Raw genomic sequence first — 17,371 nt, 5'->3', positions numbered from 1 at the left:
GCAGGAGTTTTGGAAATAGAAAAAGGGTCCTTTTTTATCTGTACCAGATTATTGTGTGTGGATTTTATTGGCTTTTTTGTTCTCTCCCTGGTATTGTTCCAGTAATTATTCTCATATTTACCTTTGTTCATGCAGATGGAAATTGGATATTCCAGTGGTGGTTCATTTTCATTATCTATGTTGAAAAGTTGGTAAACATGTAGCGCTGTTGTGGTTGGTTCCTCAGTTTCTCAGGTGTGTATGAAAAGGCGCAACAAAGGGGCAGGCCCCTTTGTTGCGCCCCTTCAGTGCGCGGCGCCGGGGCGCGGCCCCTACCAGGACCCTGTCGGGCTTTAATCCTCCGGGGGCCTCGATGATGCTGGCTGCGTCATCAAGGGGGAGGGGCAAAACCCGGAAGTCCCAGCAGGCTCAGCAGCAGACAGAGAGAGACCTGTGGGGGAGAAAAGCAGAAAAAATAGAGAAATCCTGGGAAAAAAACAGCAAAAAAGCCTCAGCTGGTCCTGGAGGCGGGGGGGGGGGGGGGACGTCACCCACTGGGTCCCTGTCGGGCTTTAATCCTCCGGGGGCCTCGATGATGCTGGCTGCGTCATCAAGGGGGAGGGGCATTACAAATATCTTGTGATGCCTTTCGGCCTATGTAATAGAGATGTGCTTCGTTTTTTTCTACCGGGTCGTTTTTTGACTCGGATACTTTGTGGTAAAATTTGGGTTTTCTCGTTTAGTTTTTTTGAAAAACGAAACGAGGAAACCTGAAACCGGGCCAAAAAACGAAGCGGGAAACGAAGCTAAAAAAACCCCCACCCCAAGCATATAAAATCATTTTCGTACATACATACAAACTCCCCCCACCATCCCGATCCCTCCCCAAGACTTACGAACATCCCTGGTGGTCCAGCGGGGTCCTGGGTGCCATTTGTTCCTCCGTGCCCATGTGCACCATTGCCAGCCTTGCTCAAAATGGTGCCGAATAGCCTCTGAACTACCATGTCACAGGGGCTACCGGCGCCATTGGTCAGCTCCTGTCACATGATAGGAGCACAAGATGGCACCGATGGCCATGTGACAGGGGCTGACCAATGGCGCCGGTAGCCCCTGTGACATGGTAGTTCAGAGGCTATTCGGCACCATTTTGAGCAAGGCTGGCAATGGCGCACATGGGCACGGAGGAACAAATGGCACCCGGGACCCGGCTGGACCACCAGGGATGTTCGTAAGTCTTGGGGAGGGATCGGGATGGTGGGGGGAGTTTGTATGTATGTATGAAAATGATTTTATATGCTTGGGGTGGGGGTTTTTTTAGCTTCGTTTCCCGCTTCATTTTTTGGTCCGGTTTCGGGTTTCCTCGTTTCGTTTTTCAAAAAAACTAAACGAGAAAACCCAAATTTTACCACGAAGTATCCGAGTCAAAAAACGACCCGGTAGAAAAAAACGAAGCACATCTCTAATACACAGCCCCAATTTCTTCCGTGTTCTTGTCTCTTTTGAAGTCAAATGGCTGCAGACAAACTGTATAGGTTCTTCTCCAGCTGCTGTGGCCGGAGGAGCAGTCCTGGGTGTGGACTTAACTCAAACTTTGCTCAGAAAGGGTCTCCTGGGAGTCTTGGTCTCTTGAACCTTGTCTCGAAGTTGGCAATCAATCCTTGTTGCCAATTTCAATAGTTCAACCAAGGCCTCAGGCATCTCACGAGCGGCGAGTTTGTCTTTCAGACGAGAGTTCAGTCCTTCAAAAAAAAGGGTCTTCAGGCATCTTGGGTCCCAGGATAATTCAGACAACATAGTCTTGAATTTGATAGCGAAGTCATCTAGTGGCTTGTTCCCTTGATTCAGGTGAACCAAAGAAGATCCTGCAATGGTATACTGGGCAGGATCATCGAAAACTGACTTAAACATTTCGAGAAATCCTTCAAGGTCATGAAGGATTGGATCCTCATGCTCCCACAGCAAAAAGGCCCAAGGCAATGCTCATCCATCTAGGTATGACAGAATGTAGATAGTCGTGGCATAGGCTGTGAGAAAGTGGCCAGGTTGTAATGCAAAGTGCATGCAGCACTGATTAACAAAGTCTCTGCATCTCCAAACTTCTCCAGAGAAGTGGGAGCTGCTAGAGACACAGTAGTCTTGACCATTACCTCAGATGCTTTAGCTTCTTTACCTGAGGTGGAATGCGAGTTCATCTGTGTGTGCAGTAGATTAAATGCAGCGGTCAGTCCTTCCAGCGCAGTCTGCTGTTCGAAGATCCACTGAGCCAGGCCTGAAATGGCCTGCAACACAGTGAGCTGAGCCGGATCCATAGAGTTAGCAATCTGTTATGATAATGTGTGTTTTGTGGATCCTTGGGTGCTGTGGAGATGACCACGCCCATGGGGAGGAGCCCCGTGAGGAGCCACAGCACTGGGCTAGACTTGTACACACAAAACACAGGAAAGTTCTTTATTAGACAGCTTGATCTCCACCAGAGGTGGCAGTAGTAAGGCTGTCTGTGGTTGTATTTTCATGGACCTAGGCAGAGGGAGCCCTTCTCTCCTAGATGACATCAGGAGGTTCCGCAGCAGGTCTCCCAGCAAGCAGATACTGAGATTTAAACTACTTACTAGATGTAGCTGTTGGTATGCGATTGCATCAGGAATGTTGTAGAAGGTACAGGCACCAAGGCAGGGAGAGAGGCCCTCAAGGAGAGAGTACCTGTTCCCTGTAAGGCACCTGAAAGAAAGCAGAGGGCCCCCGAGGAGCGGGTACCCAGGTTAGCATATACCCCAAAGGGCAGAGAGAGAGAGAGCTTCCTGCGGCAGCATGGAAGCCGCAGAGTAGTGTAGACAGAAACAGATTTGAGTCCTTGCTAACTCGGGGAGCTAGCACATCTGTGAAGGTAATATACCCAGATGGCATGACATCAGCAGGAGGGAACGCCCTCGAGGTTCTCACCAAGGGTGGTACAAAGACATGGGTTCTGCATGCGCACACACACTAGTAGGTACCTGGGAGGAGGAATGGCGGGAGGCTGCACCATAGCCATTCTGGGGATGCCAGAGAGGTCGACTTGTCAACGCTGCGGTAGCCATCTTTCCCAGGTAAGTGGGAGGAGCCATGAATAAGATGAGGCAAATGAGGTGAGGAGGACCCCAGATATTTGTCAGGTCTTGTTTCCATATGTGGGCTATCCCATCAGGTTCACTTTTCTGATAATGTATTCGTAATAGAGCCTGGGAATAAGCAAATATTTCTTCAGGTCACATGTTCACTCGATTGGGATGGAAAGACCTCTTATGACCCTGGTCAGGATCACTAAAACAGGGCTTGCTTGGCTCCTCTTACTAGGCCTGCAAAACAACAACATTTTAACCTCTTTCTCTACCTCTGTACTTCGTATTAACCAAAAAGGACTGCAGCCTGAGCTGTATCTAGGGAGCTGTTATTTACTATTACAGGTAGGATAGCTACTCCAGACACCACAGACGAAGGGGCTGTATTTTAATGGAACACCCCCCCCCCCCCCCCATATTCCTAATCCTGTACCAAATTAGCTGGCACTAAACACAGGGATTACTGGTAACAGATCTGAATGTCTGCTCTACCCTTTTACATATCGTTTGATGGAAGTGGGGGGAGAGGGCAAGGGGTGAGACTGGGCCCAGTGGCAGAACATAGATTTTTTTTTTAATAAAAAGGAACTGTTGATCTTAATTTATGATGCAAACAAAAAAAAATAACCTCCCATTCTAATCTCAGTTTGGATATCAAACTATTTTGTCATCATTTAACAACCCTACTCTTCTAGGAGGCATGACATTGATATGGCAGCTTGCAGGGTAACTGGAGGAGAAGTCCATTACCTGCTATTAATTAAGTTGACTTAGAAAATAGCCACTGCTATTACTAGCAATGGTAACATGGAATAGACTTAGTTTTTGGGTATTTGCCAGATTCTTGTGGCCTGGAATGGCCACTGTTGGAGACAGGATGCTGGGCTTGATGGACCCTTAGTCTGACTCAGTATGGCATTATGTAACACTGCACCAGGCCAAGGGACCACCTCTGGTGCAACAGTATGCTGCCTCATGCAATTGTACAAGTTGCACACCCACTAGTGCCGGGCCTGGTAAGAGAATGCACACACTGGTAATTAATGAAGCCCAAACTGGTGACAAGTTAGTGAACAGTTGGATTATGTAGGGCTCGGTGCTAGAACTGGTTCTTTTCCATATCTTTATTATCAGTAATCTAGAGGGATGTGAAAAATATGCTCTTTTTCAGATAACACAAAACTGAAACAGCATAGACATGCAGGAAGAGTTAAAAAATGAAAGAGGACAGGAAAACACTGAAAGAATGGTCAATGGTTCAGAAAATGAGTTTTAATGTTAAAAAGTGAAAAATTAGGTACTTGAAGTACAGAGATCATGTAGTAGATGTCTCAGATGACCTGAAGATTAACTTTTTGGTGACTTTCTGATTATGCTTTTTTCAGGGCAGTTTAACAGTGGGCGAAGGACTATGTGCATTGCAATAGGCAGCTTGTTTGATTTCAATGAACCTGCTGAGCTTGGCTGCAGATAAACTCCCAACAGTGTCCCATATAAGAGAATGATGACTATCAGGTGGGAGGAGCAGGTAGAGAAGGCCTATGCTTTTCTTCTCTCTAGAACAAATTTTCAGGATGGTGGAGATGATAGACACATAGGATGACATGGTCAGGAGAACTGGGGTGAAGCCAGAAAACATTGATTCTACAAACGTTATAGAGTTAATGACTGTGGTGTCTGTGCAGGAAATGTTCAACAGTACTTTGGGTTCACAAAATAAATGATTGAATATTTTGGAGTCACAGAAAGAAAACTGTGATATAATGATCATGGGAGATGCTAACTCTATTAAACCTGTTACCCATGAGACAGCTGCCAGAAGAGAGATGTCTAGGAAAGACAAGTTGTGTAGGTGCTGATCAGCACATACTAAGCAGATAACAAGAAGGATTCCCAGTGTGGCCATCAGGTAGAGCAGTGAGAATTGAGTGAAAAGAGGGAACTGCAGCTCTGGAAATTCTAAGAACCCGAGGAGTAGAAATTCTGTCACACTGGTGTGATTTCCTGTTTCCCATTGTTTGTGCTTCATAGAGAACTGAAAACAGAAAGAATGAAAGAAAAACAAATAGGCACTGGGCAGTGCTGAGACCAATAAAATATATCATAAAATATTTCCACAATTGCTGAACTGATAAATCAGAAAAAACAGAAATAAAACATGTCTGTGAGGTCATATTGACCACTATTTTGGCAAGAAGATAGTTGACCCTCTCGATTTTCTGTCTGTCAGACATAAGAGATGACAAATTTTACTTAAATAATATTTATTAATTTACATTTTTTTATATTGCCTCAACAATAGTAGATTTATACTTCATAAAATGTGGGAAATTTATTACTTTTTATCAGGCATCTGCTTTTAGCTTCCCCTGATCACCAACATTAGCTTCTCATCCTAAATCTGTGAGATTGAAATTGCACAGTCAGAGATTGACACATTAGCACTTTTATACTGTCATATACTCACGCTATCAATGAGTCGGGGAGTCATAGCACAACATCTGTACAATTATACAACAATACCCTTATGTTCTCTACTACACAGTCTGAGATAAGTTTATAAAGTTACAGAACAGAGTTCAAAGTTATAAGCTCCTCAGGTCATACAGTAACAGTTATTTTGTTGCTAGTTTTCACATTTTTGCTACATTTTATTTTATTTTTGCAAGTGAACCTTTCAAAACAAAATTCCAAATTGTTATATTTTCATTTCTTGAAAATATGTTTATTTAAATTATATATAAAAAAAATTATGATGAATAATTCAGTTGTCAGCTTTAGAAGGCCATTAATGGGGAACATTTTCAGATGTCTTTGTTAGGTTTCCCAGTGTGGGTACAGAGTTTTGTGCTTAAATAACTCTAACTTAAAATTTACCACACATATGAGGTAAAATGTATTTCACTATGCCTCCGCACTACCACTGGGGCAGGGATCACGTGCCGGCAGTTGGCGTAACTTCCAAAACAAAGGTACGGGGGAGGGGTTTCTTTAGGGCTGGAGGGTGGGACAGGGAGGGGAAGGTGGGGGGAAGGAAAGTTCCCTCCGAGGTACTCCAATTTCAGAGCGGCCTCAGAGGGAACGGTGAAAGCAGGTGGGGCTCCCCGAAGGCTCGGCGTGCGCAATTTGCACTAGTGTGCACCCCCTTGTGCGCGCCAACCCCTGATTTTATAACATGTGTGCGGCTGCGTGCACATGTTATAAAATTGGGCGTACATTTGTGCGTGCCGGGTTGCCACACAAATGTACACCTGCACGTATGTTTTAAAAACTGCCCCAATGTGAATAGTACTTAACGCATCATAAAAATAAGAGTTCCAGGGATTCTGGTTAAATTTATGGAGGAAATTCTGCATATACATTGAAGCTTCAGATATGCATGTGAATGTTTCCTCATGTAAGTCCATCCTCAAATGTAGCCGGTATGAATATTCACAGGTACTTTGCACCTGATTAACTTTTGGTGGGATGTGAGAAATAAACTCCCTGGGCTGCTTCTCATTTGAAATTTGTTTTATGTTTGCAGGCACAAATCGGAGCGGCCTCGGAGGGAACTTTCTTTCGCCCTCCCCTCACCTTCCCCTCCCTTCCCCTACCTAACCCACCCCCCCAGCCCTATCTAAACCCCCCCCCCTTACCTTTGTCCCTAGATTTACGCCTGCGAGAAGCAGACGTAAATCTACGCGCGCCAGCAGACTGCTGGCGTGCCGTCTTCCAACACGGGGGCTGGTCCGGAGGCCTGGACCACGCCCCCAGGCCGGCACCACACCCCCAGTCCCGCCCCCAAAACACTGCATCATCCGGTCCCGCCTCCGACACGCCCCCTTCAAAAAACCCTGGGACCTACGCGCGTCCCGGGGCTCTGCGCGCGCTGGCGGCCTATGCAAAATAGACGCGCCGGCGCGCAAGGCCCTGCTCACGTAAATCGGGCGGATTTACGCGAGCAGGGCTTTTAAAATCCGCCCGTATATTTATGGGATAATTCTGTAAAAGTTTGCATAATTTGGAAGGCAAGTATTCACAGATTTTATGTCAATTTTCAAAGGGAATGTACATGCAAATTTTCCTTTTGAAAGTTACCCTACCAAAACTACCTGCTTACAATTATACTTGTTAATGTGACTGCAGAATGCTTTCTGGGAAATTTATATACTTTTGGAAATTTTATTTTCAGGTTTGTGTGGATAAAAAACAACAATTAATTGGCTCATTTGAGAGGGTTTCTTAATGAGTGGAAGATAGTAAGTGGAAGAATTGTGAATATGCCTCTATGGTTGAGATAAACAATTTTATATCAAAACTGAGGGCATTGAATTCACCTTTTTTTGGGTTCCCAACAGCTTGAGAGGGACTTTTCTTCAAATTCTGATTGATATAGTGAATTTTTCTTTCACAGAGGTTTTAGTTACTGATTCTTTGAAGAAAGCTACAATCCACCCCATTCTTAAAAAGCATAGGGGTAGAATTTCAAAGGGTTACGCACATAGGTTACACACGTAACCCCCGAAAACCTACCTCAACCCCCCCCCCCCCCTTGCGCGCACCGAGCCTATCTTGCATAGGCTCGGCAGCGCGCGCAAGCCCCGGGATGCGCGTAAGTCCAGGGGCTTTCCTGCGGGGCCATGTCAGGGGTGTGTCGGGGGGGCATGTCGCGGTGGCACATCATTCGGGAGCAGGGCTGTGGGCATGGTTCCGGCCTGGAGGCGTTTAAAGGGCGTGGGCGAGGCCTCCGAAACAGCTCCCGGTCTGGGGAATCGTGCGCCAGCCAGCTGGCCAGTGCACGCGAGTTACGCCTGCCTCTGGCAGGCGTAACTTTTAAAACAAAGATAGGGTGGGGTTTAGATTGGGCTGGGGGTTGGGTTAGGTAGGGGAAGGGAGGGGAAGGGTCGGAAGGGATGGAAAGAAAGTTCCCTCCGAGGCTGCTCCGATTTCGGAGCTGCCTCGGAGGGAACGGAGGCAGGCTGCGCGGCTTGGCACGCGCAGGCTGCCAATTTTGGGCAGCCTTGCACGCGCCGACCCCGGATTTTAAAGGATATGCACAGCTAAATGCGTATCTATTAAAATATCGTGTACTTTTGTTTGTGCCTGTTGTGCGAACAAAAGTACACGTGGGCATACTTTTATAAAATCTACCCCATAACCTATCAGCAAACAGGTTTGGCAGTTACAGGACTTTTTTAAACCTATGTTCTATTGCTAATATTGTAAAAAAAGCATTACTGACTCAGTTGGACAATTTTATTCTTCAGCATAAGCTTCTGCAAGTTAGATATTGAGTTACAGTGTGGCTTGAGTAGTTAGCTTGATAAACTATTTGGCCCACTTAGCTAAAATATTGAGTGGCATGGCCACCCTCTTATAGGTGCATTTTAAAAGTGTGGCATGTGCTAAAATTGGAAGAAATGCCAATATGTCAGGATGGCGCACACCAAGTGGATTTTGAAAGTTGCCTCGGACATGTGTATCTCCCGCTACGCACACAAATGAAAAGTCCTAAAAACGGGGGGGTCACATTGGTGTGGTCTGGGCAGGGCATGTGCGTTCCTGGATTTCAACTTCAAATTTTTGCATAAATACTTACACACACAGGTGTGCAATGGGGGCCCTTGCCGTGTAACTTTACTTCTCTTATAGAGGAAGTATAAGTAATGAAATAAAGAAAAATAGACAGACCAGCGGGAAATGGGTGGCTATTAAATTAGAGGGGTTTGGACATCCTATTCCTTACTGGGTAAGTGATGATAAACTGGGAAACCTGGAAATGGCGTCTGCACACGTCCACTAAAATCCCCCCACTTATGCGGTAGAGGCGGCATTTGCACGCATAGCCAGGTATCCACTAAAACTTGTGCACACTTGTGCACACAGGTAGTCTATTTTATAACATGCATGCATTTATGTGTGTATGTTATAACTTGGAAACCTCTCGGGAAGCATGCCGAGAAATGTGCACCCATGTGCACCCACACACCTGTTTAAAATTCACCATCCCTATGTTTCCAGCTACCTTAAGGTTAACCAGATATAATATGTTTATCCAGCTAACTTTAGGGCAGCTATATGGCTGACAACACTAAACCGGACAATTTATCTGTCTAAGGGCCTGATTTACAAGAGCTTTTCAGCCCGTTCTGTGTCTATGGGAAAAAAGTAAATCAGGCCCTAAGTCTGACAATCCAAGTTAGCAGGAGGACTTATCCAGCTAAGTCAACTCCTCCTGCCTTCACGTCTTCCACAACTTAGCCAAATATTTAGCCAGATGACTAGTTATCTGGCTAAGTGGCAGCTGTTGTTGCAACTGGATGATAGGCATGCTGTAATTTTAATATATTTTTATTTAATCTATACTTTTGATACTGTAGTTACATGATGATAGGCTCCATATTAGGATTTACAACCCAGGAAAATAATTTGGGCATCATAGTTGATATTACATTGTAATCGTCAACTCAGTGTGCTGTGGCAGTAAAAAAAAATAATAAAAAAATACTAGGAATTATTAGAAAGGGAATGGTGAATAAAATGGAGAATGTCATAATGCCTCTGTATCTCTCCATTGTGAGGCTGCACCTTGAATATTGTATGCAATTCTGGTCGCTGCATCTCAAAAAAGATATAGTTGCACTGGAGAAAGTACAGAGAAAGATGACCAAAATGATAAAGAGCATGGAATGCCTCCTTTGTGAGGAAAGGCTAAAGAAGTTAGAGCCGTTCAGCTTGGAGAAGAGACGGCAAAGGGGGGATATGATAGAGGTCTACAAAATCATGAAAGGACTTGAAGAGGTAAATGTGGAATGGTTATTTACTCTTTCAGATAATACCAGGACTAGGGGGTGCTCCATGATGTTAGCAATTAACACATTTAAAAGAAATTGGACAAAAACTATTTTTCACTTAATGCAAAATTAAGCTCTGGATTTCATTGCCAGAGGCAGTTAGAGTAGTTGGGTTTAAAAAGGTTGGGATAAGTCCTTGGAGAAGTCCATACACTCCTATTACTTAATGGTGAATAACCCCTGTTTGTTGCCAGCATTAGTAGCATGCTACTAATTAGTAGCATGCTACTGCTACCCACCCCTCTGACATGATCCCCTCCAAAATCCTGTTGACAATCCCAGACAGCATTTCCCAACCACTAGCTGATATCATCAATACCTCCTTATCCTCTGGAGATGTTCCCACCCAGCTCAAATCAGCCATAGTAAAACCCATCCTTAAGAAACCAAAACTTGACCCTTCTGACTTATCCAACTACCGACCTATCTCCAACCTCCCCTTCATCGCCAAAGTACTTGAAAAACCGGTCAATACCCAACTGTCAGACTACCTAGACCAGCTCCAGATACTCTATCCTTCTCAACACGGCTTTAGAAAGCGCTTCAGTACTGTAACTCTACTACTCTCCCTCAACGACCTTATCATCAGAGGCTTTGACAAAGGTCACTCTTTCTTGCTAGCCCTTTTAGACATTTCCGCTGCCTTCGACACTATTAACCACGCTATATTACTCGACAGGCTAGCTGACATTGGCATCTCTGGGACCCCACTCCGCTGGTTCAAATCATACATAAGTGACAGACAATTCAAGGTAAAAATTGAAAACCACGAATCTGGGCCAATCAATATCACAAGGGGTGTCCCCCCAGGCTCCTCCTTATCATCCACCCTCTTTAACATATACCTCCTCCCCCTCTGCCAGCTACTCTCAAATCTCGACCTCCCACACTTTGTCTACGCAGATGACGTGCAGGTCCTTATACCCATCACCAACTCCATCGCCAACACCCTAAAAAGATGGGATAATGCCCTCTCATCCATCAACTGTCTACTCACACAACTCAGCCTAGCCCTAAATCCCAATAAAACCGAACTTATGATCATTTCACCCCAACCCATCAATCCTTTACCCACCCCCTCAGCCAACTCCCCCCTTGCTCCCCCAGTCCTCTCGCAAGCTGTAAGAGACCTAGGTGTTACTCTTGACCCTCAATTCAGCCTAAAGAAATTTATCTCCTCCACCCTCAAAGACTGTTACTATAAATTACACACCCTCAAAAAACTTAAACCCATCCTGCACCTCAACGACTTTAGGACAGCCTTACAAGCCCTAATATTATCTAAAATAGACTACTCAAGTGCTCTACTCCTAGGTCTCCCAAAGAACAGCCTTGCCCCCCTGCAGTTGCTGCAAAATGCAGCTGCACGCGTATTAACAGGCACCCGTAGAAAAGAACATATCACACCCATTCTCAAGCAACTTCACTGGCTCCCCATCACAGCCAGAATTCAATTCAAAACCCTTACCCTTATCCACAAAGCCATCCACAATCCTGACATGCATTGGTTCCCAGACAGCTTACACATCCGTTCCTCTTCCAGACCCACCGGAAAGCCCTACACCGCAAACATTCACACTCCCTCTCCCAAACTCTTCCATCTCACAGCCACTAAACAACGTGCAATATCCCTAGCTGGTCCATCTTTATGGAACGCTATGCCCACCCACCTTCGCCTTGAGAAGTGCTCTAAAACATTCAGACAGAATCTCAAGACCTGGTTGTTCACACGAGCCTACACATGAGCTGCACTTCCCTTCTCTCCTATTCTCCTGCACCTATTCTCTCACCCTCCAGGTCCTCGACTGAATTCCCCCCCTCAATTCTCTCCTCCCAGTATACTATAGTACATATTCTATTCTTGCATTTAAATATGTTTTTTTGCGTTTAACTATTTGTACAGTTTAACATTAGTTTCCCTTACCCCCCTACCCCCTCCACATCCCCCCTCAAGTTATTTTCACTTTCATTGTAAAGCCTCTTCCCTCTACCCCATTCACCACCCCCCCTTCGCCCCCTCCCCTCTAGTTCTTTTATCAGTTGCATTGTAAAGCCCTGTTGGCCAATTATTGTTCTATGGAAACCGAAGTGATGTTTTCTTAACGAATGTCAGTAAATAAAAAACTTTAAATAAATAAATACATAAATAAATAAATAAATAAATAAATAAAATTTGCAGCAGTAAAAATATATTTGGTTACTAATAAAATGGTTCCAGTGACTTGTTTGGCACTTTCAGCACTTACAGTATCAGTAACTATCATATCATTCAGAGAAGTCAGGAGAGGAGTGTTAGTCACACTGTAGGGGTGTGAATCGTGTGATCGATCGTCTTAACGATCGATTTTGGCTGGGGGGGAGGGAAATCTGATTGTCGTGTTTTGTTTTTTGTTTTTAAATTGTTAAAAATCGTAAATCAGGGGAGGGCTGGAAAACCGGCACACCAAAAAAACCCTAAAACCCACCCTGAACCTTTAAAACAAATCCCCCACCCTCCCGAACCCCCCCAAAATGTTTTAAATTACCTGGGGTCCAGTGGGGGGGTCCCGACGCGATCTCCAGCTCTCTGGCCATGGCTGCGTTGAGAGAAATGGCGCCGGTGGCCCTTTGCCCTTATCATGTGACAGGGCAAAGGTAGCGCCGGCGCCATTATGGTTCCTGGCTCCCGACGTCACGCGTGCAGGAGATCGCCCCCAGACCCCCGCTGGACCCCCAGGGACTTTTGGCCAGCTTGGGGGGCCTCCTGACCCCCACAAGACTTGCCAAAAGTCCAGCAGGGGTCCGGGAGCGACCTCCTGCACGCGGGCCGTATTGCCAATCTTCAAAATGGCGCCGGCGCTACCTTTGCCCTCACTATGTCATACGGGCGACCGTCGCCCGTATGACATAGTGAGGGCAAAGGTAGCGCCGACGCCATTTTGGTTCCTGGCTCCCGACGTCACGCGTGCAGGAGATCACCCCCGGACCCCCGCTGGACCCCCAGGGACTTTTGGCCAGCTTGGGGAGGCCTCCTGACCCCCAAAAGACTTGCCAAAAGTCCAGCGGGGGTCCGGGAGCGACCTCCTGCATGCGGGCTGTCCGATGCCAGTACTCAAAATGGCGCCGATCGCCTTTGCCCTCACTATGTCACAGGGGGGGTCAGGAGGGTGGGGGGTTGTAGTTAATTTTAATTTTAGCTGGAACATGAATAGAAATCGCCGTATTAATGCATCGGGGCGCCATACGGCCAAATGCAACGCATTTGCTCCCTGACGAATCACGAATCACGAATGCAACGTATGGCGTCCCTCTGCACATCCCTAGAAAATGATCTTATAACTGGCAAACTTGTCAAATGGTAGCTTATCCTTTTCAGGAATAGGATGACTTGTGGCTTTCTTCAAGGAATCAGTAAGCAAACGTTCTGTGAACAAAATATTCAATATATCTGTTATGAGAGTCTCAGTTTTAGTAGACCCTTGGACTGACCTGCTGGAGACTGGGAAAGATGGACAATGTCACTAGTGTATAGCAGGCCAGGAGGCAGATGTTCAGGCAGGATGTAGATGCTCTTCACCCTGGAAGCTGGTGCTCCCCCGGGAGGAGCCTGTAGGAGCCCAACTACTGGGACTTAAGTGGCTTCACCCTTCGAAGCCAAAGCCCCCCCAGGAGGAGCCCGTAAGGGCCCGGCCGCTGGGACTTAGGTGGTTTGAGGATCAGGACAGGTAACTGGAACCAGACTAGAACAGTAGAGACACTGTAACTGGGCTCGGGTTCTGGAACCAGGCAGGAACTGTAGCAGGACTCCGGTACTGGAACCAGGCAGGAACCATAGCAAGACTCGGATACTGGAACCAGGCAGGAACTGTAGCAGGTAAACAAGAACCAAGCAGGCTCTGTGGCAGGCAAGCAGGAACCAAGCAGGTACTGTAGCAGGAATGGAGCGACGAAGCAAGGTGAGTCACTCTGGGGCACAGCTCAAGCAGGAACCGGGAGGTAAACCCGTTGCAAGGCAAAGACTGGATGGCCATGGCCGGCTTATCAAGGCCGCAGCGTCTGACATCAGGAATTGGGTGGAGACACCACTGGTGGGAGACAGCCTAGAAAAGCACCCAAGTGGCGCACGCGCGCCTAGGAGCAGGGCGTCCATGGGAGTCCTCGCAGCAGTGCAGCCCCAGCGGAGACGCCGCCAAACAGGCTGCAAACTAGGCCTCCGGAAGCAGGAGCAGGTCTGGGAGCCCAGAGATAAGGGCCTGGCCATGGTGCTCGTGGCCAGAACCGCAACAGTACCTCCCCTCTTACGCAGCCTCTTAGCCGGTCCGGGTTTACTTGGGTGGTCCAGATGGAACTGCCGCAATAAATCCTTGTCGAGGATGTTACGGGCCGGTTCCCAAGAATTATCCTCGGGTCCGCAACCCTCCCAGGCCAGCAAGTATTCCCATCGGCGTTGATGGAACCGGACATCCAGGACTTCACGCACTTGATACGTAACCTCGTTTGGCACGGCAGGGTCCGACGGTATAGGAACCCGGGAGTGGTATCTGGACAACACAAGAGGCTTCAGCAATGACACATGGAACACATCATGTATGTGCATGGAGGAGGGTAGGCGTAGATGGTATGAGCCTGCTTCCACTCATTCAGTGACTCGAAAAGGCCCACAGAAATTTGGATGGAATATGTAGCTGTAGATTTCTGGTGCTAAGCCAGACATGGTCTCCTGGGAGGAAGATGGGTGCTGGCAGACGATGCCTATCCGCCCACTTCTTGGCGGACAGGTCAACTTTATGGATCTTTTCTTGGGTAGAAATCCACAGGTGGGCTGAAACTTGCACTGCCGGGAGTGCACTAGGTTCAGGCGAAGGTAGGGGCGGTTGAAGTTGCTTCCCATAAACAACGAGGAAAGGCAAACTTCCAGTAGCAGCATGCGTGTGATTATTATATGAGAACTCCACCATTACTTTGAGGATGGAATGCTGACGAAAGACTAAGTTGCACATTGAAACGTTTGCATAGGGCTTTCCAATAACAAGCTGTAAACTGTGGTCCTCGATTGGAGACTATATCCTGCGGGAGACCAGGAAGTCTAAAGATATGCTAAGCGAACAGGCCAGCCAGGTCAGGTGCAGAAGGCAGCTTTGGCAAGGGAACTGTAAAGAGGTTTGAATGGAAGTATTCTGGTTTCTACCACTAGCAGAATTTAAAACCATTACCAGGGAATCCTGCTTGAATGAAAACCTCTTACTCACATCCTCCCCCTTACCCTTTTTGCCTAGAGACAAAAAGTTTATTGTTTAATTTCGGAGATATTTGTTCATATCTACCACAGAACTTTATTCACCAATAATTCATGCAGCACAGCTTGCATTTAAAATAAACCAGTCAGTTTGTAGTAAAATATATTTTCTTTATTTCAGATAAAGAAAGGTATGAATAAAAATCTCTAAATGACTAAGAAACACTTTTATGTTCAAATCTTAACTTATCCTACAATCAATGTGATTAACCATTAATAAGGTGACTGAGATTATTAATATAAGGTATATATCAATCAATGTCATCTTTTGCTTAATTAATCAATGCATTTCTAATACATCTGCCAATCTAGAAACAATAGCAATTTAAAGGTTCTCATATACTTGAATAAACAATTATATATTTACCAAATATCTGAAGCAGCCCACTGTTGTCTCTCTATAATCATGTGCAAAAATCCAAAGTAGCACTCTCCTTTCCTTCTGACTGCTTCAAGTTTTTATACCCTGTAAAACTCTTTGAATTCTTTGATCCAGAGTAACTGTATCTTTTCTGTCAATACATCTATCTTTTTAGCCTTTGAAGAACTTCAGTTCTTAAACCTTGAATGAGGTTCAAGCAATTTTTATCAATATCACAATATTAAAAATTAGGAGTTATTCTTACCCTGTTTAAAGCTTTGCCCATTTTCCGGTCTTTAATTTATCAATACTTTTCTTCCTTCTACTTCAGAGAGAAGAGACCAAGCACTCCCCTCTGTCCTAGGATTCAAGCCTGAGTGACCACATGTTTAATGATGCCCAAGGCCATAAAATGCAGACTTCTTTCTTGCTAGGGATTAGCAATAAGTCAAAAACAACTTTTTTTCAAGGTCTGAAAGGGGGGTAGAGGAGGGTGCTGTTTGCTGGAGTTTTTTCCAGCACAGGCCTTGACTAAAGCCATGGCTTTTAAAAGTAAAGGCTTATGAGTATTAATGCTAACATGTCTCTTTATGGCTAATTGATTACTGACTTCACTAAATATAAGTAATTATCAATAAAGCACAAAATATTAAAATATTTTCTGACAGAACAAAGTGCGCCATCTTAGAAAATCAGTCCACAGTTACCCAGATGACCAAATTACCTCCTGAGATAGGAAGGTGCACGACAAAATCGGTGGAGATGTGTGTCTAAGGCTCCACCGGGATGGGCAATGGTGGCAACAGACCCCTGGGCTTCCCAATGAGCAGCTTTTGAACAGCACAGGTAGGGCACGAGCACACAAAAGCTTGGACATCCTGTCTCACTGTTGGCCACCAGTAGAAATGGTTTAACAAGTCTAAAGTCCCTTTCTAACCAGCATGGCCCCCAGTGATGGAGTCATGGGCCCAAGTGAGAATTGCTCTCCAGGAGCGACGTGGAACAACAGTCTTTCCTTGGGAGGACACCAAGGTTGCCGCAAGACTTACTTTCACAGGATCCAAGATATACTGAGGTGTGTCAGGAGTCTCTTCGACCTCAGAGGAGCATGAGAGCGCATCAGATCAAATGTTCTTAGAGCCAGGTCAGTAGCGTAAGGTAAAGTCAAACCGATCAAAGAACAGCAACCACCGGGCTTGTCTTGGATTCAGGCATTGGGCTTGCTTCAAAAATGCTAGGTTTTTGTGATCGGTGTAAATTGTAACCGGATGGTTGGCTCCTTCCAACCACTGTCTACTTTCCTCCAGGGCAAGTTTCACGGCTAGCAACTCTTTGTCACCAACACGTAGTTGCTCTCTGCCGGGGAGAATTTCTTCGAGAAATATGAACAGGGCAACAACTGTCCGGAATCAGAGTACTGGCTCAGTACGGCCCCCTACGGCCACATTGGAGGCATCAACTTCCACCACGAAGGGCCGGCTGGGATCTGGATGATGAAGGCAGGTGTCTAACAGGAAGGCTTCTTTAAGGGCCTCAAAAGCTTGACAGGCAGGAGGTCAAGGAATGAGGAAGGCAACATTACCTGGTTTGGAGGCATCCGAGGGTTAGGAGGAGCCCTCCCGCCCAGTCGAGGCTGTTAATTTCATGATTTCCTTGTTGCTGATGTCATCAGTGGGGGACCGGGTGAAGTTTAAAACTGGCTCCCCCCTATGGAATTTCCTTGAGGTTGAGGAACGAGGAAGGCAACATTACCTAGTTTGGAGGCATCTGAGGGTTAGGAGGAGCCCTCCCGCCCAGTCGGGACTGTTAATTTTATGAT

This window comes from Rhinatrema bivittatum, unplaced genomic scaffold, assembly GCF_901001135.1.
Source record: "Rhinatrema bivittatum unplaced genomic scaffold, aRhiBiv1.1, whole genome shotgun sequence".
Taxonomy (NCBI): Eukaryota; Metazoa; Chordata; class Amphibia; order Gymnophiona; family Rhinatrematidae; genus Rhinatrema; species Rhinatrema bivittatum.
This window is presented reverse-complemented; position numbering follows the sequence as displayed.